Here is a 14,353-nt window from a genome sequence, read left to right as displayed (position 1 = left end):
TCCTTTCGTTGTGGTATATGTATAGTGTAGACTAGCATGTTTTATGGAAATCCTGGGTAAAGGTTAAGCATTTTCAGGGTGTTTGTACTAGACAGTGACTGAGACACATATCTTCATTACATTATTCTTAAATAGGTAGAGACATTAGAAATAGGCAAGTGGTTCATAACTACAGTGTAGAAGTGTCATCTGATGCAAATTATTATACATTAAAAGAACTGTGTGTGGTAATTAGAAATCTGTAAATCCAAAATATGGCCATGGGAATTATGATAAAGAGGCAAGTGATGAAAAATTTTATGCACCTTTTAAATGTTCATATTTTTTATTTAAACAGCCTAAGTACCTCCTAGATTTTCTGCAACAAAACAAATTGTAAAATCCTCACTAATAGAAAAATATGGAACTATTAAAGAGGTTTCTGTAGATATAATTTTGTTTTGAAAGCAGGCAGAGGAGACAGAAATTACATAGGTTTTTAAATATTCTAGGTTTTCACTCTAATGATATGGTTACGAATATTTTTCTAATAAGAAAGCATGAAACAGTATGTATTTATATTTGAAAAATAAATTTCATTATGAATTTAGCTATAGCTTTTAGGGAAAAATCTCTCTATTCAGAGAACTTATCAGAAATAGTAACAATCCACTAAAAACACAATGACTTGTCATAGTCAATGTTCTGTGGCTCTGAAGAGACCATGCCCATAGAAAATCATAAAAGAAAACATTTAAATGGGGATCACATGCAATTTCAGATCTTTAGTCCATTTTCATCATGGTGGAGAATGTGACATGTAGGCAACTATGGTACTGGAGAAGTAACTGAGAGTTCTACATTCCTACGTACAAGTCCCAGGAGGAGAAAGAGAGCCATTGGCAAGGCTATTGTAAAACTCAAAGCCCACACCTAGTGACACAATAAGGCCACATCTACTCCAGTATGGCCACACTTCCTCGTCTTTCAAAGAGTACTATTCACTGGTGACCAAGCATTTAAATATTTGAGCTTATGGGGGGTAGTTAAAACCATCATAACACTGTTTTATTTCCCACAGAGATAACTGGTGATGTGAAAAATATAGTAATACTGAAAAGTGAATGTCTTGGGGAGTTTGTACATACAAAAAAAAAAATCCCTGAGAATAAAGAATATGAACAGAAAAATTATGGAAGATCAATGTGAGTTATATACCTTTTCAATTTTAAAAAATGTCACTTTTGGTAGACACTACAGCAAAAACAAAACCCGGAGTCATATAAGCCATGGAGATTGAGTGTGATATTTTATAGATGAAGCAGAAATAAAATGGCAGGGAGTGGTGACAGATGTCAGGTGAAAGGTCAGCAACCAGTGTACTTGATATTATTTTTGAATGTACAGTACATTCTTGATGGATTTTAAGTAATGGTCTCACATTTTTTAATTAGATTTGGTGATGTGTAAAGAATAAGCTATTGATCTCTGCTTCCAAACCCCGTGGGAGAGAGACCTCACCGCCTGGTCAGGTGGGCACTCCTGAGGCTGCAGAGCAGAAGAGAACACCAACACTGCCCACCCCTGCCCACATCCCTGGCCCAAGAGGAAACTGTATACGGCCTCTGGGTTGCCGTGGGGGAGGGCCCAGGAGCAGCAGGACCCCTGCACCTGAGACACCACCAGAACCTGAAGGGACCAACCGAATAAACAGTTCTCTGCACCCAAATCCCGTGGGAGGGAGAGCTAAACCTACAGAGAGGCAGACACCCCTGGGAAGCCAGAAGAGACTGCACTCTGCACACATCTCTGACGCCAGAGGAAAACACCAAACTCCATCTGGAACCCTGGTGCACGGAGGCTCCCGGAAACGGCGGCGCAGATCTTCCTGGTTGCTGCCACCACGCAGAGCTCATAGGCAGCACCCCATGAGCAAACTTGAGCCTTGGGACCACAGGTAAGACCAACTTTACTGCTGCAAGTGACCTGCCTGGTGAACACCAGACACAGGCCCACAGGAACAGCTGAAGGCCTATAGAAAGGAAAAACTACACGCCCAAAAGCAGAACACTCTGTCCCCATAACTGGCTGAAAGAAAACAGGAAAACAGGTCTACAGCACTCCTGACACACAGGCTTATAGGACAGTCTAGCCACTGTCAGAAATAGCAGAACAAAGTAACACTAGAGATAATCTGATGGCGAGAGGCAAGCACAGGACCCCAAGCAACAGAAACCAAGACTACATGGCATCATCCGAACCCAATTCTCCCACCAAAGCAAACACGGAATATCCAAACACACCAGAAAAGCAAGATTTAGTTTCAAAATAGTATTTGATCAGGATGCTGGAGGACTTCAAGAAAGACGTGAAGAACTCCCTTAGAGAACAAGTAGAAGACTACAGAGAGCAATCTCAAAAATCCCTGAAAGAATTCCAGGAAATAATAAATAAACAAGTAGAAGCCCATAGAGAGGAGTCACAAAAATCCCTGAACAAATTCCAGGAAATCATAAATAAACAAGTAGAAGCCCATAGAGAGGAGTCACAAAAATCCCTAAACGAATTCCAGGAAAACACAATCAAACAGTTGAAGGAATTAAAAATGGAAATAGAAGCAATCAAGAAAGAACACATGGAAACAACCCTGGATATAGAAAACCAAAAGAAGAGACAAGGAGCTGTAGATACAAGCTTCACCAACAGAATACAAGCGATGGAAGAGAGAATCTCAGGAGCAGAAGATTCCATAGAAATCATTGACTCAACTGTCAAAGATAATGTAAAGTGGAAAAAGCTACTGGTCCAAAACATACAGGAAATCCAGGACTCAATGAGAAGATCAAACCTAAGGATAATAGGTATAGAGGAGAGTGGAGACTCCCAGCTCAAAGGATCAGTAAATATCTTCAACAAAATCATAGAAGAAAACTTCCCTAACCTAAAAAAAGAGATACCCATAAGCATACAAAAAGCCTACAGAACTCCAAATAGATTGGACCAGAAAAGAAACTCCTCCCATCACATAATAGTCAAAACACCAAACGCACAAAATAAAGAAAGAATATTAAAAGCAGTAAGGGAAAAAGGTCAAGTAATATATAAAGGCAGACCTACCAATATCACACCAGACTTCTCGCCAGAGACTATGAAAGCCAGAAGATCCTGGACAGATGTCATACAGACCCTAAGAGAACACAAATGCCAGCCCAGGTTACTGTATTCTGCAAAACTCTCAATTAACATAGACGTAGAAACCAAGATATTCCATGACAAAACCAAATTTACACAATATCTTTCTACAAATCCAGCACTACAAAGGATAATAAATGGTAAAGCCCAACATAAGGAGGCAAGCTATACCCTAGAAGAAGCAAGAAACTAATCGTCTTGGCAACAAAACAAAGAGAAAAAAAGCACACAAACATAACCTCACATCCAAATATGAATATAACAGGAAGCAATAATCACTATTCCTTAATATCTCTCAACATCAATGGCCTCAACTCCCCAATAAAAAGACAGAGATTAACAAATTGGATACGCAACGAGGACCCTGCATTCTGCTGCCTACAGGAAATACACCTCAGAGACAAAGACAGACACTACCTCAGAGTGAAAGGCTGGAAAACAACTTTCGAAGCAAATGGTCTGAAGAAGCAAGCTGGAGTAGCCATTCTAATATCAAAGAAAATCAATTTTCAACTAAAAGTCATCAAAAAAGATAAGGAAGGACACTTCATATTCATCAAAGGAAAAATCCACCAAGATGAACTCTCAATCCTAAATATCTATGCCCCAAATAAAAGGGCACCTACATACGTAAAAGAAACTTTACTAAAGCTCAAAACACACATTGCACCTCACACAATATTAGTAGGAGACTTCACCACCTCACTCTCATCAATGGACAGATCATGGAAACAGAAATTAAACAGAGACGTAGGCAGACTAAGAGAAGTCATGAGCCAAATGGACTTAACAGATATTTATAGAACATTCTATCCTAAAGCAAAAGGATATACCTTCTTCTCAGCTCCTCATGGTATTTTCTCCAAAATTGACCATATAATTGGTAAAAACGGGCCTCAACAGGTACAGAAAGATAGAAATAATCCCATGCGTGCTATCGGACCACCACGGCCTAAAACTGGTCTTCAATAACAATAAGGGAAGAAAGCCCACATATACGTGGAAATTGAACAGTGCTCTACTCAATGATAACCTGGTCAAGGAAGAAATAAAGAAAGAAATTAAAGACTTTTTAGAATTTAATGATAATGAAGGTACAACATACCCAAACTTATGGGACACAATGAAAGCTGTGCTAAGAGGAAAACTCATAGCGCTGAGTGCCTGCAGAAAGAAACAGGAAAGAGCATATGTCAGCAGCTTGACAGCACACCTAAAAGCTTTAGAACAAAGAGAAGCAAACACACCCAGGAGGAGTAGAAGGCAGGAAATAATCAAACTCAGAGCTGAAATCAACGAAGTAGAAACAAAAAGGACCATAGAAAGAATCAACAGAACCAAAAGTTGATTCATTGAGAAAATCAACAAGATAGATAAACCCTTAGCCAGACTAATGAGAGGACACAGAGAGTGTATCCAAATTAACAAAATCAGAAATGAAAAGGGAGACATATCTACAGATTCAAAGGAAATTCAAAACATCATCAGATCTTACTACAAAAGCCTATATTCAACAAAAATTGAAAATCTGCAGGAAATGGACAATTTCCTAGACAGATACCAGTTACCGAAGTTAAATCAGGAACAGATAAACCAGTTAAACAACCCCATAACTCCTAAGGAAGAAGAAGCAGTCATTAAAGGTCTCCCAACCAAAAAGAGCCCTGGTCCAGACGGGTTTAGTGCAGAATTCTACCAGACCTTCATAGAAGATCTCATACCAATATTTTCCAAACTATTCCACAAAATTGAAACAGATGGATCACTCCCGAATTCCTTCTATGAAGCCACAATTACTCTTATACCTAAACCATACAAAGACCCAACAAAGAAAGAGAACTTCAGACCAATTTCTCTTATGAATATCGACGCAAAAATACTCAATAAAATTCAGGCAAACCGAATCCAAGAGCACATCAAAACAATTATCCACAATGATCAAGAAGGCTTCATCCAAGGCATGCAGGGATGGTTTAATATACAGAAAACCATCAACGTAATCCATTATATAAACAAACTGAAAGAACAAAACCACATGATCATTTCATTAGATGCTGAGAAAGCATTTGACAAAATTCAACACCCCTTCATGATAAAAGTCCTGGAAAGAATAGGAATTCAAGACCCACACCTAAGTAGTAAAAGCCATGTACAGCAAACCAGTTGCTAACATTAAACTAAATGTAGAGAAACTTGAAGCAATCCCACTAAAATCAGGGACTAGACAAGGCTGCCCACTCTCTCCCTACTTATTCAATATAGTTCTTGAAGTTCTAGCCAGAGCAATCAGACAACAAAAGGAGGTCAAGGGGATACAGATCGGAAAAGAAGAAGTCAAAATATCACTATTTGCAGATGATATGATAGTATATTTAAGTGATCCCAAAAGTTCCACCAGAGAACTACTAAAGCTGATAAACAACTTCAGCAAAGTGGCTGGGTATAAAATTAACTCAAATAAATCAGTAGCCTTCCTCTACACAAAAGAGAAACAAGCCGAGAAAGAAATTAGGGAAACGACACCCTTCATAATAGACGCAAACAATATAAAGTACCTCAGTGTGACTTTAACCAAGCAAGTAAAGGATCTGTACAATAAGAACTTCAAGACTCTGAAGAAAGAAATTGAAGAAGTCCTCCGAAGACGGAAAGAATTCCCATGCTCATGGATTGGCAGGATTAATATAGTAAAAATGGCCATTTTACGAAAAGCGATCTACAGATTCATTGCAATCCTCATCAAAATACCAATCCAATTCTTCAAAGAGTTAGACAGAACAATTTGGAAATTCATCTGGAATAACAAAAAACCCAGGATAGCTAAAACTATCCTCAACAATAAAAGGACTTCAGGGGGAATCACTATCCCTGAACTCAAGCAGTATTACAGAGCAATAGTGATAAAAACTGCATGGTATTGGTACAGAGACAGACAGATAGACCAATGGAACAGAATTGAAAATCCAGAAATGAACCAACACACCTATGGTCACTTGATTTTTGACAAAGGAGCCAAAACCATCCAATGGAAAAAAGATAGCATTTTCAGCAAATGGTGCTGGTTCAACTGGAGGGCAACATGTAGAAGAATGCAGATCGATCATTGCTTATCACCCTGTACAAAGCTTAAGTCCAAGTGGATCAAGGACCTCCACATCAAACCAGACACACTCAAACTAATAGAAGAAAAACTAGGGAAGCATCTGGAACACATGGGCACTGGAAAAAAGTTCCTGAACAAAACACCAATGGCTTATGCTCTAAGATCAAGAATCGACAAATGGGATCTCATAAAACTGCAAAGCTTCTGTAAGGCAAAGGACACTGTGGTTAGGACAAAAAGGCAACCAACAGATTGGGAAAAGATCTTTAGCAATCCTACAACAGATAGAGGCGTTATATCCAAAATATACAAAGAACTCAAGAAGTTAGACCGCAGGGAGACAAATAACCCTATTAAAAATGGGGTTCAGAGCTAAACAAAGAATTCACAGCTGAGGAATGCTGAATGGCTGAGAAACACCTAAAGAAATGTTCAACATCTTTAGTCATAAGGGAAATGCAAATCAAAACAACCCTGAGATTTCACCTCACACCAGTGAGAATGGCTAAGATCAAAAACTCAGGTGACAGCAGATGCTGGCAAGGATGCGGAGAAAGAGGAACACTCCTCCATTGTTGGTGGGATTGCAGACTGGTACAACCATTCTGGAAATCAGTCTGGAGGTTCCTCAGAAAATTGGACATTGAACTGCCTGAGGATCCAGCTATACCTCTCTTGGGCATATACCCAAAAGATGCCCCAACATATAAAAAAGACACGTGCTCCACTATGTTCATCGCAGCCTTATTTATAATAGCCAGAAGCTGGAAAGAACCCAGATGCCCTTCAACAGAGGAATGGATACAGAAAATGTGGTACATCTACACAATGGAATATTACTTAGCTATCAAAAACAATGACTTTATGAAATTCGTAGGCAAATGGTCGGAAGTGGAAAATATCATCCTGAGTAATGTAACCCAATCACAGAAAAACACACATGATATGCACTCATTGATAAGTGGCTATTAGCCCAAATGTTTGAATTACCCTAGATGCCTAGAACAAATGAAACTCAAGACGGATGATCAAAATGTGAATGCTTCACTCCTTCTTTAAAAGGGGAATAAGCATACCTGTGGCAGGGAATAGAGAGGCAAAGATAAAATTGACATAGAAGGAACACCCATTCAGCGCCTGCCCCACATTTGGCCCATGCATATACAGTCAACCAATGAGACAAGATGGATGAAGCAAAGAAGTGCAGGCCTACAGGTGCCGGATGTAGATCTCTCCCGAGAGACACAGCCAGAATACAGCAAACACAGAGGCGTATGCCCGCAGCAAACCACTGAATTGAAAATAGGACCCGCGTTGAAGGAATCAGAGAAAGAACTGGAAGAGCTTGAAGGAGCTCGAGACCCCATAGGTACAACAATGCCAAGCAACCAGAGCTTCCAGGGACTAAGCCACTACCTAAAGACTAAACATGGACTGACCCTGGACTCTGACCTCATAGGTAGCAATAAATATCCTAGTAAGAGCACCAGTGGAAGGGGAAGCCCTGGGTCCTGCTAAGACTGAACCCCCAGTGAACTAGACTGTTGGGGGGAGGGCGGCAATGGGGGGAGGGCGGCAATGGGGGGAGGGTTGGGAGGGGAACTCCCATAAAGAAGGGGACGGGGTCGGGGTCGGGGATGTTTGCCCGGAAACTGGGAAAGGGAATAACACTCCAAATGTTATAAGAAATACTCAAGTTAATAAAAAAAAATAGGTAAAATGCCTTAAACAGAGTTGAAACATAGTATGTTGTGGTCAGATATAACCAAATATAACCTTAAATTTGTATCAATATAGAAAGATCTATACTGATATATGATTTTGGCTCACTAATAAATAGTCTTTGATCTAAAAAAAAAGAATAAGCTATTGAGAAGGAGACTAGCTGATAACACATGTACAAATCTTCTGGATGATTATGAAAGAATCGTGGACCTTAATTAAGAGCTGAAACATCAGAAGGGAATGAATTCTTTGATAAATCAGTGAACCTATTTAAATCTAATTGATATATGAACTACTTTACATGTTCACTCTATCTTATTTGATAAGTTTGAATAAACATTTTCTTGGTGATATTATTATCATACCTACTTCTTCAAAATATTTCTTCTTTGCACCAGTTATTACAATTAGCTAGATAATGATTAGCATAATTTACTAATTTTAAACAATTTTACTATTGGACATTTTAGGTTTATTAAATTCATTTTTTAGAAGTTCAAAGATTAATGTTGCATATATTATTTTATTTTTGAGAGTTACATACAAGCAAACAATGTATTTTAATCAAAGTCATTCCACTTCACCAATATTGTACCTATTCCCGATCACCTCTATTTTTCACTCTCAAGTTCATCAGTTCTGCTTATCAAACTCACTGAAACCACTTGGTCCTTCTTGTGTGTGCATTGTTGTTACTTACAAGCTGGATTATTGTATTTTTGAGTCAGTGGTAAGTGACTTGAACATATGATCATGTAAGGTAGAAAAATATTAAAGTTTATGGGCAGAAAAATTTACAAGAATCTAACTGCTGTTGTAGAAGATGAAGGTATATTTTTTTGCAATAGTAAAATTAAAGCTGAGAAAATATAAATCTTTGAAAAGTTATTAAAATGAGAAGTGTTCTGAATGTTAATTAGTTTAACACAGAAATATTGTCACAAGAATATATTACAACTTTTTTGTTTATAATATTAATACCTCATGTAACTTTGAGTGGAGTCATCTAGATGACAATACATTGGAAAGGTTTTGTTGAAAGAGCATCTTTTCTATTCTGGAGTACTGTAACTTTAATTTTATATATCTTATTTTTAATGATGTTTCTTAAACACTTCACCCTCCCTTGTAACCTACCACCTACTATAGGTAGTCGGAAAAAAGGGATATGGGGGAAGTAGACCTGTTCAGAAAGGTTCTTTGGAGCAACTCCTGTCTGTGTTGTTTGGAAACCAGCAGTTCAGTATACAAGTTAGCAAGAACAGCTCAGTCCACAAGGAAACACTTCATGGATACACCAGCAGTCCAGTTTGGTAGAGTTGGGACAGCCAGGCCTCATCCTCAATACAAGTCAGCTGAAGGGACCAGTAGGAACGCCAGAAGTTGTCTGCTGTACCTCTCTCAGCAAAATGAAGATCAGCAATGACTTGAGACCAACAAGTGTTACAAGTTAGCTCTATGAGTAAACCAAGTCTGTGAGTAAGCCAAGCTCAGACTCTATCACTATCTATCAAGTCCTTTTTATACTCCCTTTCTCACATGTTTCTCGTTTCAGCAAGTGTGTCTGTCTCAGCTGATGCTGAGGCCTGTCGATCAGTCCCCCACAACTGGGAGAGTAAGGACGATTCTAGAAAAAACAGAAAAAGATGCAAGAGACGGAAAAAGGGAGGGCTGTGGTCAATACCATGCCAGCAAACAAGTGCATTTTCTCAGTGTCTTTTAAAGGCAAGCAAACCAAAGCATGACCAATTCCAGGAAGATAAACAATGACCACAGATCCTTACATGGCAAGTTTATGGCATACAGTATCTATGTTTGACTAAGGCTGTTTCCTTTAGGCTAATACAGTCTCTCAAGGACATATGTCTAAGTCAAGGAACTTGTCAGGGTATATAAAGTACATCTTAATTAAAAAACAAAGACAGGTGCCAGCAGACTTATTCATGACTAATCACAAGCAAACTTGTGTCAAAGTTAATTGTGAAAGTGCTCCCAACAAGCTGACATCACTCTGCCAATCATGGAGGTGACAAGAAACTGTAGAACGCCACCAGAAGTCATTCATTCATTCATTCATTCATTCATTCATTCATTGGTGTTTTTCTCTCTATGGAATCTTCACAAATGGAGCTCAACTATACAATGTAAGGTGGACCAATACATGTGTTTAATTAGCAAAGAATCCCTCATCATGACTTCTTTCATGTGCTTGCTTTAGCAGAACATCCTTGTCCCTGTGTCTGCTTCAGTGTAATATTCCTGTAAAACTACTGTAAAACTTTTATTCTCTTTGTTCAATAAACTATAACATCTTCTGAGAATGAATTTTTGTTTCTATTTTAGGTCATTATATTGATTAAGACAGCAAGTTGCGTGTGTAAATATATTTGTATTAATAGAAACAAAAATACATATTCCTATATATTTTACTGTTACTATTTTCAAAAACATAAATTAAGATAAATTTCTTGAATAGCAAAGGTAAAATGGTGAACCAATTTATGAGCAGCAAATGTACTCTCTAGAAATGAAAGACATACTGAAAAATTATATGTATGTTGTACATACTGGAAAAGGACAAGAGATAACTTTTGCCTGATTTGATTAAGTAAAATATGAAGACCACAGGAAGACTGTTCATCTTATATTTTACTCTGATTTGATATTTTAGAAATGTTCAATTTCATGTTAAATGTTTTTTCCTTGGGTTTACAGTATTCAAAAGCAGTTCATTTTTATTATTTCATTTAATCACATTAGCTTTTACCAAATTGGTTGTCTAAGAGTTTGTCAGTACCAAAGCAATTAAAATAAATAAAAAGTAATTCCCTGGATGTCTCCAAGGTGTTTGCTTTCAAACCAGTTCAAACATCATGGTTTTCGGAACTGTGCTCTTTTTTATGTATTTCTCTGTCGGCATATGATCACAGCTGGAAAATGAGTTTGAGTAATACAGTAAATGATTTGGCAAAACCATTTTTCTTAGAATACAGCCATTAGCTGAATGACACTGATGCATAGAAACCAGTATCCTAGCCCCGTTATCTGCAACTGACATTTAAATTTCAGATAAAATGTAAAAACCAATGTACTATTTGTCTGGTCGCTAAATAGAAGCAAGGAAAATATCAGACAATGTCTGATATATTGACTATTTCCTTGGTAAATAGGATTTATGATTCCCAAAGTTTTTCCTTGGTCTTATAGTTTGCTAAGTTATGCACATACGGAGTGAAGATGTTGACATCAATTTCCGATGAAAGGAAGAAAGAAAGAAAGAAAGAAAGAAAGGAAGACAGAAGGAATCTCATGCATACTATCATTATTATAATTCTCCTCCTCTTCATTGTCACAACTACTATTTAAAGAAGAAATACAAATGTCCCATAAGTACCTGAAAACAATGGTCCAACATTTGTAGCCAAGGAGACATATATATATATATGCATATGTATATGGAAATATAAATCAATTCCATCTCATTCCAGTTGGACTGGGCATCTCAAGAAAACAAATGACTTTAAACACATGAGGACCCAGCTATACCTCTTTTGGGCATATACCCAAAAGATGCCCCAACATATAACAAAGACACGTACTCCACTATGTTCATAGCAGCCTTATTTATAATAGCCAGAAGCTGGAAAGAACCCAGATGCCCTTCAAAAGAGGAATGGATACAGAAAATGTGGTACATCTACACAACGGAATATTACTTAGCTATCAAAAACAATGAATTTATGAAATTCAGAGGCAAATGGATGGAACTGGAAAATATCATCCTGAGCGAGGTAACCTAATCACAGAAAAACACACATGGTATGCACTCATTGATAATTAGCCCAAATGCTATTTGCCCAAATGCTTGAATTACCCTAAATGCACAGAACACATTAAACACAAGAAGGATGACCAAAATGCGAATGCTCCATTCCTTCTTTAAAAGGGGAACAAGAATACCCTTGGCAGGGAATAGGGAGGCAAAGTTTAGAACAGAGGCAGAAGAAACACCCATTCAGAGCCTGCCCCACATGTGGCCCATACATATACAGCCATCCAATTAGATAAGATGGATGAAGCAAAGAAGTGCAGGCTGACAGGAACCGGATGTAGATCTCTCCTGAGAGACACACCCAGAATACAGAAAATACATAGGCGAATGCCAGCAGCAAACCACTGAACTGAGAATGGGACCCCTGTTGAAGGAATCAGAGAAAGGACTGGAAGAGCTTGAAGGGGCTTGAGATCCCATATGAACAACAGTACCAACCAACCAGAGCTTCCAGGGACTAAGCCACTACCCAAAGACTATACATGGACTGACCCTGGGTTCCAACCTCATAGTTAGCAATGGATAGCCTAGTAAGAGCACCAGTGGAAGGGGAAGCCCTTGGTCTTGCCAAGACTGAACCACAGTGAATGTGATTGTTGGGGGGAGGGTGGTAATGGGGGGACGATGGGGAGTGGAGGCCCCATAAAGAAGGGTAGGGTGAGGGGTTATGGGGATGTTGGCCTGGAAACCGGGAAGGGGAATACCAATCGAAATGCAAATAAGAAATACTCAAGTTAATAAAGATAAAAAAAATTAAAAAAATAAATGAATGCTGACAAGAATGTGGGCAAAAGGTAGTCTTCATACACTGGTGATTTTAATGCAAAGTATGAGAAAAAGCTTGGACTTTCTTCAGAAGTATGAAAATAGGACCACTATGTTCACAACTATACTCTTTTAGGAAGACCATTTATTTTGTATGTGCCTGTCAAGTTATGAGTTTTCAAAATCAGTTCCTTTTAAGGAAAACAAATTAACCAACAATCTGTCACAGAATTTTGAGACCCTTTAAAGCAAGTTAATGAGAAAAAATATGAATCAGAATATCACAGAGAAACTTGCACACTCATGTTTATACCCTCACTATTCATGATCACCAGGAAATGGAATGACCCTACATGAACACCAAGAGATGAGCAGGTGAGGTAAATATGGTGCATATTTAAAATCTAATTATATAAAACCAGAAGTAGTAGTTTCTGGTCATGTCATGGGATGCAGACTCACACGAATTTTTGCTGTGCCAAGCTGGTAGGAGGACTTGTGATGTTTGAAGAGAATTGAATAGGACACAAAGAACAGTGACAGGGCTTTGCGTGGCTAGCCTTTCAATGTTCCTTTGTTCTCCTGTCTTCTCTGATCTTCAGTTTGTTGAGACAGGTATGGCAGAGAACTTCACAAGGCTGTGGAGCTGGTCACAGTTGCTCCTGCCAATTCATCTGAGGCCTGGTGGTTTCTGCTCTATCATGTTACTGCTTGTGATTCATGTTTGCTATCCTGACACTTCCAACTGCACTGCTGATCTTCTGTCAAACAGAGATTGGAATCACCCCAAACAACTACTTCTAAACAGGTCCATATCACCTTGTCCTATTTTGCCATTTTTCCTCCTCTACTTTGGAACAAAGGGTTAGAGGTGGGGTCGAAGCTTTTGACAACCTTTATTAAAAGTAGGTTTTAAAACATCTAGGCCTACAACAACCATAATGAAAAAATCATACCATGTTTTAGGGAGACATTTATGTGGTTGAATATTATGTTAAGTGAAAAAAGCCAGGCTCAGAAAAAACAAATACTGCATGTGTCCATGCACATATGGAGAGGAGATGACAGTAGGTGGTAGGAATGAGGAAAACAAGATATAATGAACATATGTAAGAAGACACCATGAGGGAAATCTGTAATTTGCATGATGATGTAACACAATTTTAACAATGTGCTTATCAATATAAAATAATATAAATGTATATTTACAATATGTCACTTGCAAATCTGTGTGCTGGGGCCTATGAAGTAGGGACTTATTTAAATAGAATGAATGAATTCCATGAAATTAAATTGAGGGATTAGAAATAGGTGATGAGATGGTTACTCCCTCAAAAACAAGCGGAGAGACCTGTGAGCTCTGTAACCATTGTGTTGTACAGAGACCTGTGAGCTCTGTAACCATTGTGTTGTACTGAACGAGAATAGCCTGGTTCCAGGTGTGGTGTGACAGGACCAAGCAGATGACAGAGAGGCTAACAGATGCTCTTGCATATTTTCTAAGTATGATATAAAACAATAGCAAAGGCATTTCTAAGAGACTTAAGTCTGAGATCATCGGTACATTGATTTAAAAATTCCCTTTTTAATAAAAAGAGAAAATACGTTTGTGTATTGAGTTGGTGGGAGACAAAGGAAACTGTGCTGTAAATTAGACTTCTCAAAGGTTGGCTCCGTCTAGCTGTAGAGGCACAGACTTGTAGTGATGCACGGCATAAATGAATTACTCTCAGGCCTGGCAATTGAGTATGCAATAA

This window comes from Rattus norvegicus, chromosome 14, assembly GCF_036323735.1.
Source record: "Rattus norvegicus strain BN/NHsdMcwi chromosome 14, GRCr8, whole genome shotgun sequence".
Taxonomy (NCBI): domain Eukaryota; kingdom Metazoa; phylum Chordata; class Mammalia; order Rodentia; family Muridae; genus Rattus; species Rattus norvegicus.
The sequence above is the reverse complement of the archived record's forward strand: the minus strand, read 5'-3'. Positions refer to the sequence as shown.